Source organism: Mya arenaria, chromosome 6 (assembly GCF_026914265.1).
Source record: "Mya arenaria isolate MELC-2E11 chromosome 6, ASM2691426v1".
Taxonomy (NCBI): domain Eukaryota; kingdom Metazoa; phylum Mollusca; class Bivalvia; order Myida; family Myidae; genus Mya; species Mya arenaria.
The window spans coordinates 69,457,245-69,475,516 of NC_069127.1; the positions used below are offsets into that span (position 1 = coordinate 69,457,245).

Consider the following 18,272-nt stretch of genomic DNA (forward strand, 5'->3'; position numbering starts at 1 on the left):
AATACCAAGTTATGCACCAGTCAACTGTAAACACGCAAATTTGGTTATAATTTAAGGGCCTTGAGGTGTTTCAGCACAAACCTCAAATTCCGTTCACTCAATGGAAGTCATACTTTCTCACGACCAACACAAAATAAGGTTACTTCAAATTTACTTTAAATATATATTAAACAAGTATTGCCATTGATTGGCTTTTTAGTTGACTTTAGTTTCTGACAGACACATCCTTCAAACACAAGCATAATGTTAACTTTTCGGTACTTTCATAAAGTTAATTTTGGTTCATACAAGTCCTTCCTAATAATGTTGACATTCGTATCTTTTCATTCGTGTTCTTTTCAATTCATTAAAGGGGGGATTGGGTATATTTATTTACCCTCGACTTATGATGGATCCAAATCCAAACAAACTTTTACATTACATACCTCACTGCTGTGGCTGTTTTTTTTTGCCAAGACGTGAAACGACGAGACAGGGGGCGGCAATTTGGGACAGCCTGTGAAAATGTAACAGAACAGAACAGAACAGATATTTTATTAAGACTTGTACAAAGAGCATCATCTTCTTAACCACATATGAATAACAAATAAACGAACACACGGTATGACATATAGGTTATACATAATATGAAATAGAATCATAAATACATTCAAAAAATATATTCAAATCAGGTGAGGATGAACAAAACTATTATAATTATAAGTCAATATTTAAAGTTGATCTTCTAATACTCAGAGCTTGTTTGACAAATAAGGATATTTTTATAAGTTCTTGTTTATTTCTTGTGTTTAACAGTTCGATGAACTTAAAAACAGACGGACGTAAATAATAATACCGTTTTATGTATTTCTTTCTTATAGTCTCAAAACGTGTACACATACATATAAAATGAAATTCGTCTTGTATATCTCTTGAATTACAGCATAAACAATATCTTTCTTCACGTTGTATACGATTACGATTATATCTACCCGTTTGAATCCTTAACGGGTGTGCAGAAAGTCTAAGTCTGCAGAAAAATAGTCGTTAGCTTTTAGGTTATAAATCCAAATAATCTTCATACACAAAAGTAGTCTTAAATTCCAACTAAGGAGAGTAATTCCCCTATAACTATTAACATCGTCTACATTTCCTTTTTTGTGTAACGGTATAATAACTCCTTCCATCCACTTATCGGGGAAATATCCAGTATTTAAAATACCGTTAAAAATATCACACAAATGCGATGACAAAATATCAAAAGACTATAAAATATTCATTTATCAAGAAATCAGTACCTAGCGATTTATTACGCTTCAGTGCTTTAACAGCAATATGAATTTCATTGACAGTTATAGGCTGGTCCAATTCAGGAAATGCGGAAAGTCACATGCGGAGGCTGGCGGAAAAGACGAGTGGGCGGACCGTAGTGCTGGCATCCGGTGGCGAGACTGACAAGTTTTATTAGATTGTTATACAAAATGACATTAATTGGCGATTAACTTGAATATAACAAAAAAAAAACGGTTTTCACCGTAATGTATCTGGCGAAGGCGGGTCGTAGGCGTGGCTTATTATTTACGTCACACGGGTTACTAAGAGTGAGTTCCCTTGATACAGTAACTCTTCAAAATGGCGGAAAACTCAACTCGTAGGTTTTTAAGAACTGGCGTGAATGGTTACTTTGAGGGCACAGATGCTTTCCAAAGAGCCGAAAACTACATCAATGACTTCGAAGCAAATTCATATGACAGATTTACTGTTGTAAAATTCGATAATTTCAATTATTTTCGGTAATATTTTAATTTACCCCTCCCGCTATTAAAAGAATAGAATGATTTGTTGCCCGCGGATTTTTACTCTGAATTTGTATATACATTCCTTAGATTAAAATTGTGTTGCTTTCTGTATGGATAATGTTTTGACAAATGTGACCACACTTGGACTGTCTGCTCTTTATTAGAGTGTAAGAGATTCAGATCATATGTACCTCTTAATTAGTCATTCTAAAATGCCGTCCAGGCTTCTTTTTTTTAATGATGGTTAGCCTGGTCCAGGCTAACCATCATTAAAAAAAAGAAGCCTGGACGGCATTTTAGAATGACTACCTCTTAATAAAACAATTCTGTATGTTTGTTTTTATGCACCACACAATTGTTACCACAGCCCCCCCCCCCCCACCCCAATGTACAGGAACAGTGGAAAAATGGGCAGTATTTATACCTTCCAGGTGGTCCTACAGTCATCGAAATTGCCTTTTGGATGAACAAGCCCAAATTCTTATACTATTGCTTGGCATCAAATTTTTTAACAAGCCCTGCTATATAAATTCAGAATTTGAGCAAGCCCGAAAGACATTTTACCAGTGCAGGGCTTGTGGGCTTGTGCTAATTTCGACCACTGGTCCCACAGTGCTGAATGTTATCTAAAATAATGCACCAGTCATTTGTAACTATGGCCCCCCACAGGTCCGGGGAATAGCCGGGGCTTTGACTTTCGGTCCAGCCAACCCCGGGTAAAATCCTGGCCTGGCGGGGACAAACTGATGGTTAAACCCCGGCCAAATGCCCCCGCACCCCAGAGACTAAATTTGGCACTATGTCAAAACCACCGCTGTCACCTGGCCCTGCGGGCTGCGGGGCATACATGCCATATCCCCCGGCGGGGGGAAAAATCCCCCGGAATTTCGATCCATCCCCCGGTCTCCCGGCGGGTGATTAAAATCCCCCGAATTTATATAAAAAAATAAAAAAAATTTTTTTTTTTTTTTTAGAAATTTTACATCAGGCAATAATGACAAAGTAAGTGAAACCACAGTATGTGAGTGAAACTGAATGTAAAAAAACAACTAACAACTCCACAACTCCACAAGGGTGAAATGCCAAAAGGAAACTTTTACAACAAGTGATCAATTCATTTGTAGTAATTATCAAAGGCAAAGAAATATTACTATTTTGGAAGAAAGAAATCAATAATATTTATTCTATTCTCTTATTGTCTGAAAGTCATTAAGCTGATAGAATTAAGCACAATTTTTTAAAAGACTTTGGAGGATGGTAAATTTAATTTAATTTGTGAATACATTTTTTCGTACTTGCGTCTAAAAATACTTTAAAATTTCGCCAACTTAGACCTGCTAAAAAAATCCCCCTGAATACAACCCAAATCCCCCTGAATTTTTAGCTTTTTGAACAAATCCCCCTGAATGGTCTCCAGAAAATATGGCATGTATGGCTGCGGGGCCACCTGGAAAGTAAAAACACGGCCCTTTTCCCCAGCTATCCCCGGACCTGGGGGGCCTAATTACAATTGACTAGTGCATAATAGACGTGTTATACGGGATTTTCCAATCCCTAATGTCTAAACGGGTTTGTGCAAAAACCGGGGGTGTTTTAAAATATTGAAATTGTATTAAGTGAGGTATTTTATGGTTGAAATTGATCATCAAGGTTTATTCATATTCTACCATGTAAGAAGTTGAAAGTTATTTTGCACAAAATAAGAATTTAATGCATTAAAAAAAACACATTGTTTACATTTCCAATAAAACAAAAGATGACTGACACAGACAACAATTATTGCCAAGGGGAACAACTCGATCCCATCGTAATAACTCGGCCACCTCCGACAAGCTTCGAGATAACCTTGTTAATACAATCGTAAGATCTCGGCCATGGTCAAAATGGTCACGATTGTTTTAAAATTGTGACCGGAAGCCTTCCAGGTGCCCTTCATGTATATATCAATATGTATTGACAGAATAAAATGAAGAAAACCCGTCAAACTCATAATAAAAAGTTGGATATTTATTAGCAGTTATTTTACCATCAGTTCATCTCTAAAGAGTGGGGATTTTACTAGGGCTTGTGTGGAGCGAAAGTCAAAGTCCACACTCCAGTCCCCCAGCCTGGGGCTGGGTGTGGTTACAATTGACTGGTGCATTATTTGGTCCTCTTAAACATGAATTATATGATAATCAACTGGGATTTCCTTATAAAATGTCAATTTTGTATGTAACATAAACTCAAGTTAGCATACAGATTCCTTATGCACTTGGCAATTGTAACCCCTCCCCCCCCCCCCCAACAATTCAGGGCAATAGCAGGTCCATCTAATTCTAGGTAAAATACCTGCCGTTCAGGTACAAACTGCTGTTAAAATGCCCCTCTACTCCCGGGACATCCTGTAATTTTAAACTGACCTTTCAAATTTGGCGAGAATCAGGATGAGGCGTCATCATTTTTAAATATCTCGTGAGATCTCATCAATCTCTGGAAAGGCTTGGCTGAAACGTGTATAAATTCAGTTAAAGGAAAAGATATTTCCTGGCACAAAGCCATGGTGCATCACACTTTATTTTGGTTCGAAATTAAACCACCGCATTTAATTGGCACTTTTAAAAACATAGCACATTTACCCCGGTTTATCCTGGATCTGTTTGGGACATGGTCACAATTGACTGTTGCATTTTGCATGCCATGGTGTACTAGATCTGTTACGACATAAATTGTTATAGGTAAATGGCCATTTTTGGAAGTAAAAAAATAATTATTCATCCTTAAAAAATGAAATTAGGGTTGTAGGATATGCTTACAGGGGCCAAATTGCTGACAGTCTTTACTTTTGTTATTCAGCTGGATCCATCAAGCATTCATTTTTTTGGAGGGAGCATTCTTGTGACTCGAACCCAATTTCCTATGGTGGAGTTCCTTTTATAATTGTTGGGAAGCAGCGACGTGAATGTTTTCATGGGCCGGATAGAAATCGGGGTAAAAAGAAAAAGATTGAAGACAGAAAAAAGGTAGGTGTTGACGATTTTATGACTATGGCAAAGAAATAACAAAATAATGAAAAGTAACCCTGAATACTCAATTAAATGAAGCTAAAGTTAACCGATAAACCTGTATACATGTCTGTGTTGGATAGAAAGGGTATTGTGTCACAAAACAGATTAAGTAACACTTACCATGGGAAGAAATACAATAATGAATTTTACTGATAACATTGCCTATTATTTGTATGAAATTGGTCAATCAAATAATAAAAATGTCACGCAATATCTCAATATTTATAGTTAAACTAAGTGAATATTTGTGTTAAGCTGTTTTTGTTTTTTTTTTGTAAATATTGGAATAATACAAAGATTTCAATACCAATATCAATCAGGCTTACTTGTGCTTTATTATTTAAACAATTTTGCCCCTCCTTGATTTCCAAAACAAGTTGAAAACCTAGTTTCACGATAGGCCATGCTTCCAGTGTAAATTGAAATTTATATGATTTATATCATTGTGAACAACTATCACATTTTTTCTGTCAGGGCATAGGTTGTTTTTCCATGTAAGACTGACATGCATATGATCAGTGTTTTGGAGGCGGATTAAAAGTTAATAAAGTAACAACTGTTTTCATCTTTAAGGTTGATCACCCTTACGAAGAAAAGGGAAGGAAGCTTGTCCAGCCTACCCACAAACGGAATTGCCCTGCGTTCATCATGCTGTGATATATCGTCAGGTTTCCTGAGTATAAGGTGAACACCTCTCTAGAGTGTGTGAAATAGTTGCCAAAAAGAGCATTTACAACTGTGGGTTTTGTAGCTCTCTGAAAAATATCACCGTCAACTGGTGCTCTACATGAAATGTTAAGCATTCAGGGCCTTTTCACCAAAAATTGTGAAGAGGCCTAGCCTTTTCATTTTGGGAAATTTAAACGCGTGAAATTCTGCAAATTGGGAAATTTAAATGCGTTAACGTTTCAAAATGGGAAATTGATAATATTATTCTATGGAGTGATTGGTCCTCGAATAACGTTTAAATTATACAGCTTTCTTCTTATGTCAACTTAAAGATAAAAAAGAATAATTTGCTCAAGCAGAATCAATTTTTGAAGTAAGATCTTCCTTTTTGGAAAAAATATCTGGGATTTGTGAAAAAAATATCTGGAAATTGGGAAAAAATGCCATTTCTCCCCAATTGTGAAGTAGCCTTATTTCGGCCCCTAGCAAAGAAGGTGAAAAAGCCCTGTCCAGATCTCTTCCATTAGTCAAGTCAAGTGAAGTCAAGAGTTTATTAAGTAAATAAAGGCCTCTGGCCCAAAATACATTTCAAAATAGTAAACATCATACGTAATGCTTTAAGTTGTGTCATAGTACATTTATACATGAGATGAAAAAGTGAACAAAAAGTGTAACTATTCTTATTCCTTGATACAATTCATAAGATGAAATATGTACACTGCTAATTTTCTTATGGTGTTAAAGTCATTTGTGGATAGTAGGGCATAAAAACTATTCAGATCATCACCAGATTCATACCAATTTAACAAATATTGGTTCCTTATATGTGTATATTTTTTACAACGAAAAAAGGCATGGTATTCTAGTGTTTTAGCCAGGAATTAAAAAGGGCAGGGTGGGCCAAAAAAAAGGGCAGGGTGGGCCAAAATAGGGGCATGGTGCTTTCTTAAATGGGAAAACAATGCGCACAATATTAGCTTTGTATTGTTGTAAAATGACCATGTACCTTATCAAAGTACATGCATGTTTATGCACACATTGTAGTAATATCCCTACAGAATACTCTTAATTCGTCTTTCTTGTTCATTTTCACTTCAGACACTTTCTTTAACATCTCGGGTTGTTGTCACCAGGGCTCTCACAAGGCTGATTTTTTGGGGAGAAGTCACTTCTCCCACCAGTCAAATTATGGAGAAGTGGGGAGACTTTAAGGAGAAGAGATACTTATCGTAAAACCTGAGATAAATATTGTGCCATGCCACAAAACATAAAATTCACATTTACTTTGATTGCTTTTACAAGATGGAATGTTCAAAAAAGTGTTCTTTTTTGCCCTATCAAAAGTGTACTTGTCTAGAGTCTCCTTTTTGCAATTTATAGTTTACCTCCAAAAAGCGTGTAAAATAAAAAAAAAATACCATTTGAAACAATCAGAATGGCCTTATATATGAGCTGTTAAAAACATTTAAGTGCAGGGGGCGGATCTTGTTTTGGTACGCTCAGGATAGGGTACGATCTTAATTAATCGAATGTCACATTCAACTTTGCTGTTGTTTACTTGTCTTTGGTTAAATAAATTTCAATATGCTGACATTTTAAAACAAAATGACATTTAAAACCTCTATCCTTCATGAAAAACTCACTATCACTTAATAATAGAACTAGAAAATCGAGAAATAAACTCCGAAAAATGTTATGACAAAATGGCAAGACCCGCCAAATCTTCTACTTTTAAACATCGTACAAATGAGGAAAATACTGTAAGTAAACGCTATATATAGCAAATAAAAAAGTTTTGAGATTACAAAACAAATTTTTATTATGAACATTCAACACAAAAACTATCAAATATTGGTCATGAAGTTTTGAGTATTTGATTTTGTTAGCACCACTGTCTGTTTTTCAATGACCGTCTGCTTCAAACGAAACAATGTTTTAAAAAGTGTGCCTTGTTTTTACACTGCAAGTATCAATTGTTTACTAATGCTTGACAACATTTTTCATCAATTCTTCGCTTTTTCTATCGCAATTTAGCAAACTTTTAATCATTTCACCAGTGTCTTCTCTGATTGGTTAACATGGGACGTTTCGATAATTGGATGATAGGCGACCCAATTATGTGATTAGGAGATTACTGATTATTAATGGCTAAATTAATTAAATTTGTAACAACATTGGCATCAAAGATCGACATTTAGAGGTACAACTTCGATGTCTCAAGACAAGGAATAATGTGTCATAATAAACAGCAATTAGCACCCTGATTATGAGCGTGAATTACCGTTAATCCAACCCGCGGTGATGACGGTCGTGTGCCTTAGCACGCACTGATCTGTGACAGATAGGAAACGGCGACATTGACCAATGAAATACTTTTAGGGCATAACTTTGATAAACAACAATCTGAATGGCCGGAAGGGCGTAAGGGGGTGGGGAAAATATGACAGGGCGTGTAAAAAGGGGCAACGGGGCGGGGTCAAAAAAGGGCAGGGCGGGCCGCCCTTGCATTCCGCTTTAGCTAAAACACTAGTATTCACAATCAATTTCAGATATATTATAGTTCAGTTGACAGAAATTGCATAATCGATCATGCAAAGCAATGCTTAATTGCCTTCCATGTTCAATATGCAAATCATGATTAGAACATCTAAATTTAGCATATGTAATTTTATGTTTTAGTGGCATCTCTATCAACAAATATGGTTTGATGTTAAGTAAACTCTTAAAGTGGCTGTAGTGGTAACATCGGCTGGCATTACTCACATGATCGTGCAAAGTTTGAGTAAAACAGTCAATTATCCTGTCTCTAAACATTTTAACAAATAAATTACAATCACCAATATCTTGTGATATCCAAGACTTTTTACTTTGGTAGCCCAACAGATCCCTCCCGCGTCATCTAGGGACTTTAACATTATGTAACATTGCCTTGGATACCTTCCAGATGGCATAGATAATAATTTACACCAATACCGTATACAATTTGTAAAATATGTTATACATAATGGTAATCTTCCACAGTCTCCTAAAACCATACAAGTATTCGTAGTTTTTCTTACATGTAAAAAATGTCTACAAAATTTATTTTGAATCATTTCAATGGTTTGGCTATACTCATATCCCCATACTTGGGAGCCATAACATAGTATTGGCTTAATCATAGTATCAAAAATCGTGAAAAGATCTTCAGCTGGAAAATAACCAAACGGTTTTTGATAGTTTTTCAAAGTAAAAATCACCTTTTGTGCCTGAGAAGCTAGTTTAAAATGAGCTGAACTCCAGGACAACTGTGGAGTAAACAACAATCCCATATATTTGTATACAGAAGTAGTTTTAATTGACTGTCCTCGATATAACCATTTTTCATATGCTCGTAGAGAACCACCATTACGGAAAACAATGATTTCAGTTTTATCCAGATTTATTTCCATTCCAGTATTAAAACAAAATTGATCGACTGCGTTTACCTGTTGTTGTAACTTAATTGCAGTTTCAGCACAATTGGCAATATTATCGGCAAACATTAAACATATAATGTCTGGAATATCATTAGTTATAAAAATGCCTGAACCACAATTTAGCCTTAAAATAGACGATAACTCGTCTATAGATAGAGCAAATATTGTTGAACTTGACTTATCCCCTTGTCTAGTACCAATGTTACAGGCAAAAGACTCCGTGACACTATTTGAGACTTTGACACAAGAGGTTAGACAAGAATACATTGATTTCAGAACTCTTTTTAAGGATGAAAGCAACTTAATATGGTTAACTTTATCAAATGCCTTACGGAAATCGACATACAAACAATAAAAACGGCCACCTTTCTTGGAAAGGTACTTTTGAGTCATTGCTTGTAGACAAAAAACATTGTCAACAGCTGAATAACCCTGACGAAAACCAGCCTGAGATTCATCAATTTTCAGATTTTCTTCGGCCCTTTCATACAACCGTTTATTAATTACCCTGGTGAAAACTTTATATAATGTATTCGTTAGCGAAATGCCTCCATAATTTCCAGGTTTATTGCAAGGACCAGACTTATGTATTGGCGTAATAATACTGCTGCCCCACGAAACGGGAAAATTACCTGTTTCTAGTATTTTATTAAACAAAAACAAAAGAACTGGTGCAATATCAGCAAGTGTGTTTTTATAAAATTCCGCCGGAATACCATCGTGGAAGACGCGACCATATAATCAACAACACTAGCACCATCATTTGAAAAACATGTAAAATTGCCATCTTTATCACCAGGAAAGCGACCGTTCAAAAAATGAATATCAAAGATGCAACACAAATTAACCAGATGTCATGTGGCCAATCTTGAATCAGACATTAAGGTTTTGATATGCTAAAAGATTAAGCCATTTATACATTGCTATATGCATGATTGAGGGTTCAGGTTTCTATAAAGCAGTCAAAGAAGGAATCTGCTAAATGCACTTCTATGTATTGCAATCTTCTTTTTAAAAGTTAGGGTTTTTTTGTTAAATGATCTGGGAGGCATTTATTTCATTTTTCATCTTAAAATTTTGTCGCTACACAAAAGCTTGGTCTGCACATACTTTTTTGTCACATTCCACTTTGTCTTTCAAGAGTAATGGTGATGATTGTTGAAATTTTACTACTCCTGTGTCCAGGCCTTGTCTGGGGAATTCATCACTTCTGTGATAGCTTAAGTTTACGGAATGATTTCAGATACACTCTGATTCCATCTACCAACGTAGAACACAAATTGATCGGCTGAAACGTGACCTTCAGAACAAAGTCATGTCTGTGTTGGAACATCGGGTGTATTGCTCTACCCCAGAAAATGCTGAACACAAATACCATGTGAGAGGAGAGGTATGATCATTTTTAAAAAAAATAAAATTTCATGTTGACAATTTTTATTTAACTTTAGACTAAGAAAAAAACACTAGGAACAGAATGAAAATGAAAATACAGTTACTTCTTTTATTAAAAATGATATTTTTTCACACATACCCTTTTTTCCTTGTTTTTGATAGGAAATGCAGCTAGTGTTAAGATAATCCACCTTCTGCTATTTTTATGCCCCCCTTTGTAGAAGAGGGGTATATTGCTTTGCACAGGCATGTCGGTATGTCGGTCGGTCCGTCGGTAGACCAAAGCTTGTCCGAGTGATAACTGAACAATTCCTGGACGTATGGTCATCAAACTTCACATGAAGGATGTGCCTGACCAGTAGATGACCCCTATTGATTTTGGGGTTCATCGGGTCAAAGGTCAAGGTCACAGTGACCTTTGATGGTAAAATAATTTTAAAGCTTGTCCGAGTGATAACTCAACAATGCCTGCACCCATGGCCCTCAAACTTGACATGGAGGTTGGGCCTGACCAGTAGATGACCCCTATTGTTTTTGGGGGTCATCAGGCCAAAGGTCAAGGTCACAGTGGCCTTGAATGGTAAAAGGATGTCCGAGTGATAACGTGAAAATGCCTGCACCCATGGCCCTCAAACTTGACTTGGAGGTTGGGCCTGACCAGTAGCTGACCCCTATTGTTTTTTGGGCTCAATGGGTCAAAGGTCAAGGTCACAGTGACCTTGAATGGTAAAAGGTTGTTCGAGTGATAACTCAACAATACCTGCACCCATGGCCCTCAAACTTGACTTGGAGGTTGGGCCTGACCAGTAGATGACCCCTATTGTTTTTGGGGGTCATTGGGCCAAAGGTCAAGGTCACAGCGACCTTGAATGGTAAAAGGTTGTCCGATTGATAACTCAACAATGCCTGCACCCATGGCCCTCAAACTTGACTTGGAGAATTGGCCTGACCAGGAGATGACCCCTATGGTTTTTGGGGGTCATCTAGCCAAAGGTCAAGGTCACAGTGACCTGGAATGATAAAAGGTTGTCCGAGTGATAACTTGACAATGCCTGCACCCATGGCCCTCAAACTTGACTTTGGAGGTTGGGCCTGGCCAGAAGATGGTCCCTATTGATTTAAGGGGTCATTGGGCCAAAGGTCAAGGTCACAGTTACCTGGAATGGTAAAAGGTTATCCGAGTGATAACTTGACAATGGCTGCACCCATGGCCCTCAAACTTGATATGGAGGTTGAGCATGGCCAGGAGATTGTCCCTATTAATTTAAGGGGTCATTGGGCCAAAGGTCAAGGTCACAGTGACCTTGAATGATAAAAGGTTGTCCAAGTGATAACTGAACAATGCCTGCACCCATGGCCCTCAAACTTGACATGGAGGTTGGGCCTGACCAGTAGATGACCCCTATTGATTTTAGGGGTCAAAGGTCAAGGTCACAGTGACCTTGAAAGCAAACTCGACAATTCTTGGACCTATGGTCATCAAACTTGACATGGAGGTTGGGCCTGACCAGTAGATGACCCTTATTGATTTTAGGGGTCAAAGGTCAAGGTCACAGTGAACTTGAAAGCAAACTCGACAATTCTTGGACCTATGGTCATCAAACTTGACATGAAGGTTGGGCCTGCCCAGTAGATGACCCTTATCGACTTTGGGGGTCATCAGGCCAAGGTCAATGTCACAGTAACCTTTAACGCAAAAAAGTTAACAAATCTTCCCCCACTGATATCTCAACAATGCCTGAACCTATGATCATTAAACTTGACATGGATGTTAAGCCTGACCAGTAGATCACCCTTATTGATTTTAGGATTCATAGAGCCAAAGGTCAAGGTCACAGTGATCTTGAATGGTAAAAGGTTGTCCGAGTGATAACTCAACAATGCCTGAACCCATGGCCTTCAAACTTGACTTGGAGTTGCATCTGACTTGTAGATGACCCCTTATGATTTAAGGGGTCATCGGGTCAAAGGTCAAGGTCACAGTGACCTTGAACGAAAAAAACTTGTCTTGTGATAACTTGACAATGCCTGCACCCATGGCCCTCAAACTTGACATTTAGGTTTCTGGTGACCAGCTGATGACTCTGGATTTTGAGTTCATAGAGTCAAAGGTCATGACGGTCATAACACACTTTATCGTCACACTTTAATGGTCATAATCTTAAAACAGCAACAAATTAGCTGTCATTTCGGTCCATGCATATTTCATTCAATTGTCCATATAATCCTGACAACATGGCGCTCAGGGGGGGCATAATGTTTGACAAACATCTCTTGTTTAAGCTTGGGCCTAAAAAAAAAATACATTTGGTTCGGGTTACCCGACCCTACCTACGGAATAGGCGCCGACCCTACCGTTTTTATAGTCAGTTTGAAAAAAAAAAATGAAAAACTTTTTTTTTTTTTTTTTTTTTTTAATTGCTTTTCAATATGTAGTTTAAACCTTAAATGCTTATACAGAAGATAGCTTTAACACCATTCTCCAATGATGAAAATGATATTCTTATATAAAGCCTAATAAAAAAAAATAATAATAAAAAAAAAAAAGCCTACCTACCCTACCTATTTTTGAAAAGGATGTAACCCTAACCAAACAATTATTTTTTTTAGGCCTTGTTTTCTCTGCAGCCATCATCAGCCATTAACAGTTTGATGATGGTTTGAGCCATTATAGGAATCACCTTAAAGCAGTGTACATAAATTTAAAAAAAGGTTATTTTGTCATCAATCATTTTTAGATATTTAAATCATTATATGGACCAAATAAGTATTGTTTGGTAATTTTTAACTAGTTTTTTTTTTTAATCTCTGTTGACATGTTATGATGATGGTGACATTCATTGAGTGGAGCCAAGGGAATTACATGATGAACTCTGAAATGACTTTTTCCTTCTGATTCCTTCTTTTTTCAGTTTGGATCGACATTTCAGCCATTGGACAAAGTCATCATCAACAGAATCAAAGCTCTTGTTGCTGAAGGAATTCGAAGCGTGTCAGAGATGAAGAGACATCTTCGAATTTTCGCCAAGCAAAATTTTCCTGGGGTATCAGAGCTGAGCAATCGGTATTTCCCTTCAAACAAGGACATCAGTAATCATATGTCAGCAACTTTGAGACTTGACAAGTGAGTAACAGGTTATACCAATTTATCAGATATTAATATTATAAAAAGCATAGCAACTTGAGTGATGCTTCATTTTTAGCTCGACCATTTGAAGAATAAGGCCATGGAATAAGGAGAGCTGTTCTACTCACCCAAGACTAGTTTGCATTTATTGCCAAAAATTGCCCTTTATTATTCGACTTAGAAATTCTGGTAAAGGTTTTGCATCTAAGCACACTCTAAGCACACATAGGTTAATATCTCAGCAACTACTTGATTTATTGCATTGAGACTTAATACAATGATACTCAACCATCCAACTTACTTAACCAAGTTAGATAACCCTAGTTTGCGTTTAATACAAAATTATTGCCCTTTATTATTTGACTTAAAGATTCTGGTAAAGGTTTTGCATGTTACCACATTAAAGAGAATATCTCGGCAAAAACATCATGTATTGCATTGAAACATTAGATATGTCTTTCAAACTATCTAACCTACTTAATTAATAAAGTTAGATAACACTTTTTTTAAATATAATGCAAACACATTTATGTTAATATCTCAGCAAAAACATAATGTTATGTATTGCATTAAAATGCAATCTAATTTAACAGTGATCCATGCATGTTTCGCCAAAACTGTTCATTCCTTACACTGAAAAGTGGCGGAATAGTTCAGCGTGCTGTCTCTGTGACAGCTCTTGTTAATGTTGTCCTTTCATGAGATAAATTTGATAACCAAATTTGCTGTGGTGTGTCCGTGTCATGAAAGAACTTGCCCAGTTTTTGAAATGACATGTGTCTATGAAACAAATTACAATGGCCTGTAAAATAGTGATTTTCTCTAGATATGTGGATGGGAATGGGAATATGATCATTCTGGCCCAAAAATGACATTTTGAGATATTGTAACCTTTATAATGCCAAGTATTTCTAGAACAAAAATCCAAAGTTTCAAGTCAAAATTCACAAAACCTAAAAAAATATAGTACTTTTCGTAACACAGGTGTAGAAATCAAAATGAACGAAATGTATGGTCTAATGTGTTTATTTAGAATGAAATATCCATGTCAGATAAGTATCATGTCAAGGATTATTTACATGTAACATATAGGTTATAGCATAGAAACAATAAGCACTCATCGTTTGATTACAAAAGTTAACGAAAAGTTCATAACTGCATATGGTTGCTATGGTAACTATTGATAATGCCATTTTCACTCATTTTCTAAATGTTTCTAAAAAAAATAATGTTTTTCATAAAGTTGTGTTTTAAGTTATTGACATTTTTATGATACCAAGCAATTGCAGAAATAAAATATGAAGTTGTAAGTCAAATATCAAAAAACAAAACAATGGATATGGGACATTTTGTAACAGAGGGCTTTAACACAATTTGAACGAAATGTTTGCTAAATCTGTTCTTATTTTGAATGAGGTATACAAGTCAAAATATTAAAATATAAAACTATCTTTACTAGAATCACATAAACTACAAAAGGAAAATAACAAGTATACATCCAGTTCTGCATCCTTTAAATTTAAAGCACCAATCGCAGATATCAATGATGTGATTGATTTCAAGAGACAGTGCATTTGTCCTAAAAAATCAGACAAACAATTATTAACAGATTAGAAAACTTACCTGTCATTACACATCACATGGCATACCAAAGCACAGCATTGTTCTTGTTTTGGCCGACAGCATTATCGAAATAAACCTGGAAAATTTAATACATTTTTTCTTTTCTTTTTTAAGCTATATGCAGTACATGAAGAAAGCAATGTTATAATGAGGGACACATTTTATAAGCCATGGTTGAATCTATATATCCAATCGTTATCAATCATCGAATGTGAAATGAAAAAAAAAATCTAAGTAAGAATGTGTTTTCACTTGACACTTCCGTGGGGTGGCAAAATATATCGGCCCAACTTGTTGCGCATGATGTGGATAGTGGACTTGCTGGGCAAAATCCCATGAGTAGTGGTAGTGCACATCTTGGCTACAATGGTTCAGCACCTTCAAAGACAATAATGATAGCAAATAAAAAAAATCAAATAGTATTTTATTTTATGAAAACATGTGATCCGAACCGTTATTCAGTTACATTCATATGATAGTAGTATACACTGCAGTTTGTTTACATTTTGAAATCTCCTTGACATCTTCAGGTCTCAGAGTACCATCATAATCATTTGACAAAGTAAGTAAATCATCGTTGATTATTTCACAATCAAAATCATCATTATTTATCAAACATGATAAAATTGACCTTTCATCTGAATCTTTTATATTTTGACTTAGAGAAGACTGCACAAATTCATTAAAATAAAGATTGTCAAGTTAAAGGAGTTCATTTGCAAAATCTTGATCATTATTTTGAAAATTTTCTATTTCATAAGGTACCGTCAAGGCCTGTGACAACATTAAACATTTTACCTTGCCGGTCATTATCGGTTGCTAACAACAACAACAATGTCGCAGAATTCACTTCCGGGTTTTGTAAATTACTTTGATTGCCAAGTGAAATAACTGTCAAATTGCATTATCAAGCTTGTAGATTGTGTTATACTGATTAAACATAATCATTTAATGATTAAATAACACTTTATTTGCACTTACCACATGTAATTCCACAATTTGAACCCAGAAACGTTGAAATTTAACACCGGATGTTCCTCGTTATAAACCGGGAAACGGTGTCTCTGTTACTGCGCAGTTTGTCAGAATGTGAACAAATATCGGTTATAAACAACCATTTCATGATCAAGCATATTCTGATTGATGTCCTTTCGTTTCAAAAAAATAAAATAATACTGTTTTTATTTCAAAAACGCCTCACATCATCGGCCAGAAATGTTTGCACCTTACCGTCATACAAACGTAGTTACCAAAGTCCAAAAGCCGAACAGCTGACCAACTCTTGTGGTAAAATAAACACACGTTAACAGGTTATGATCAACTAAATATCAACAATGAGTGTTGCAGAGGGTTTATTGCTGAAATTGACGTGTTTTTTTATGTTGACAACAAATAACTAAGTTTTAAGCTCGAAAATACCATGAAAAATCAAGGGGAAAAGAGTGCGCGATTTTATTCTCGCTTTTTCTCGTTATTCACGTTAGCGCCACAATGATCAAAATCGCGTTCCCATCCACATATTCTGATGAAGACCATGAGAATCTAAGGTTGCAGATCAACCAGTGGCAGACTGAAAATCCCCAGGACAATTTTCACTATATCCCTAGGTAAGTTTATATCGCACCTAAAATGGAAGTTCATACATGGCAGTAACCCAGATAAGCTGCATATTTGTTTATTCCACTAGAAATGGCCAAATACACAATTAATTTCATCTATAGGATGCAAAGTGATTGAAAGTTTGCCCTATTAGATTACAATTTATGCGTAAAAACAGACTTTTGATGAGCCTGCTTTGTTAACTTCCAGTTATCATCAGTTTGCTTGACAATGACAGTGATTCAATATTTTCTATGAATCAGGTGTTGACAAAAAAAGCATTGACCAAAAAAGTTTAAACACGGGCGCAAATGTCTTTTAAAAAATATAGAGGTCAGCTGCTAAGTGCTCTACAGAGATTGTTTAAAATTTATTTCAAATGACGGTGTCACTTAAACAGTATATTAAGCTGTACCAGAACACAAAAAGCATAATGTCTAAAAAGTTCATAACAAAACTTTAGAGCAATCAATCTCATGGTTGGTTATTACTTACATTAACTATCTCAAATCGGAGTACCATACCAAACATAAACTTTAAAATGAGTGGACACAAGAAGACACCCCACAGGTAAACCACAATACTGATTTCTAACAATTTGTTAAAACACTGGAGTAATGAATTTTGATTTTCACCCAATTAAATCTTAGGTTTGAATGAAATACCCGATTCCTTAAAACCTTTTCTGGCGCTCTGTAATTGTCAAAAAGTTTCATAAAAATGCAGTGATTTTTAACCCATTTCCATTAAGTGTTGATTCAGTACATTTTAAGACACCCATATATCTTAAAAAGTGACATGCCTTTTATTTGAAATCATTTTGTTATTTTTAAACCATAGAATATAACTTGCTTTATATAAGCATTTAATGTGTTGATGTAGAAGGTAACACCAGAGGAAATACATGAGGAATTGTTTCAACTTGCTATTATTGTTATTATATAGAGTTGATTTAAACAAATTATGAAATGAACTGATAAAAAAACAATCCAGAAGATATGCCTTGTCCACAAAGCTGCTCTCAGTAATCACATTGCTCTATTTATATTCTAATAATATTATAACGGTTGTGGAGTCTTTGTCTTAATGAAATATATTTTTTCTCCGCAAATTTACAGTGCACATGCAGGCAGTTCTTCACAATCAGATGGGCTAGGAGATCATATGGAAGAATTTATTTTTGTGCACCAAAACAGCGACCAAAAACGCTTGCTGGCCAAATATGGGCATAAAATCTGTCTTTTGGATGCAACATATAAAACAACCAAATATGACCTCCCATTGTTGTTTTTTTGTGTCAACACAAATGTGGGGTATATGGTTGTTGGAAGTTTTATAGTTCCGTCAGTCTTCCTACAACATTAGGCGAGGTCTTCAGGTACTCAAGGCTTGGAACCCTTCCTGGACCCCAACATTCTTCATGACAGATTATGATCGTAAAGGAATCAATGCCATAGAAAATACTTTTCCAGGTATGTAACATTCCTCAATGATTTTTACACTTAACTCAAAATTACTGAGGCTGTATACTTAAGATAAAATTGATTTTACTTGTCATTTGTTTACGAAAAAAAAAAAA

At 35.8% G+C, this 18,272-nt stretch overlaps 1 pseudogene; it reads left to right on the forward strand.

The window, feature by feature from the left end:
• The first annotated feature begins 1,622 nt into the window (after positions 1-1,622).
• The window catches only part of LOC128239412 (uncharacterized), a 41,598-nt pseudogene continuing 24,948 nt past the window's right edge, over positions 1,623-18,272 (forward strand).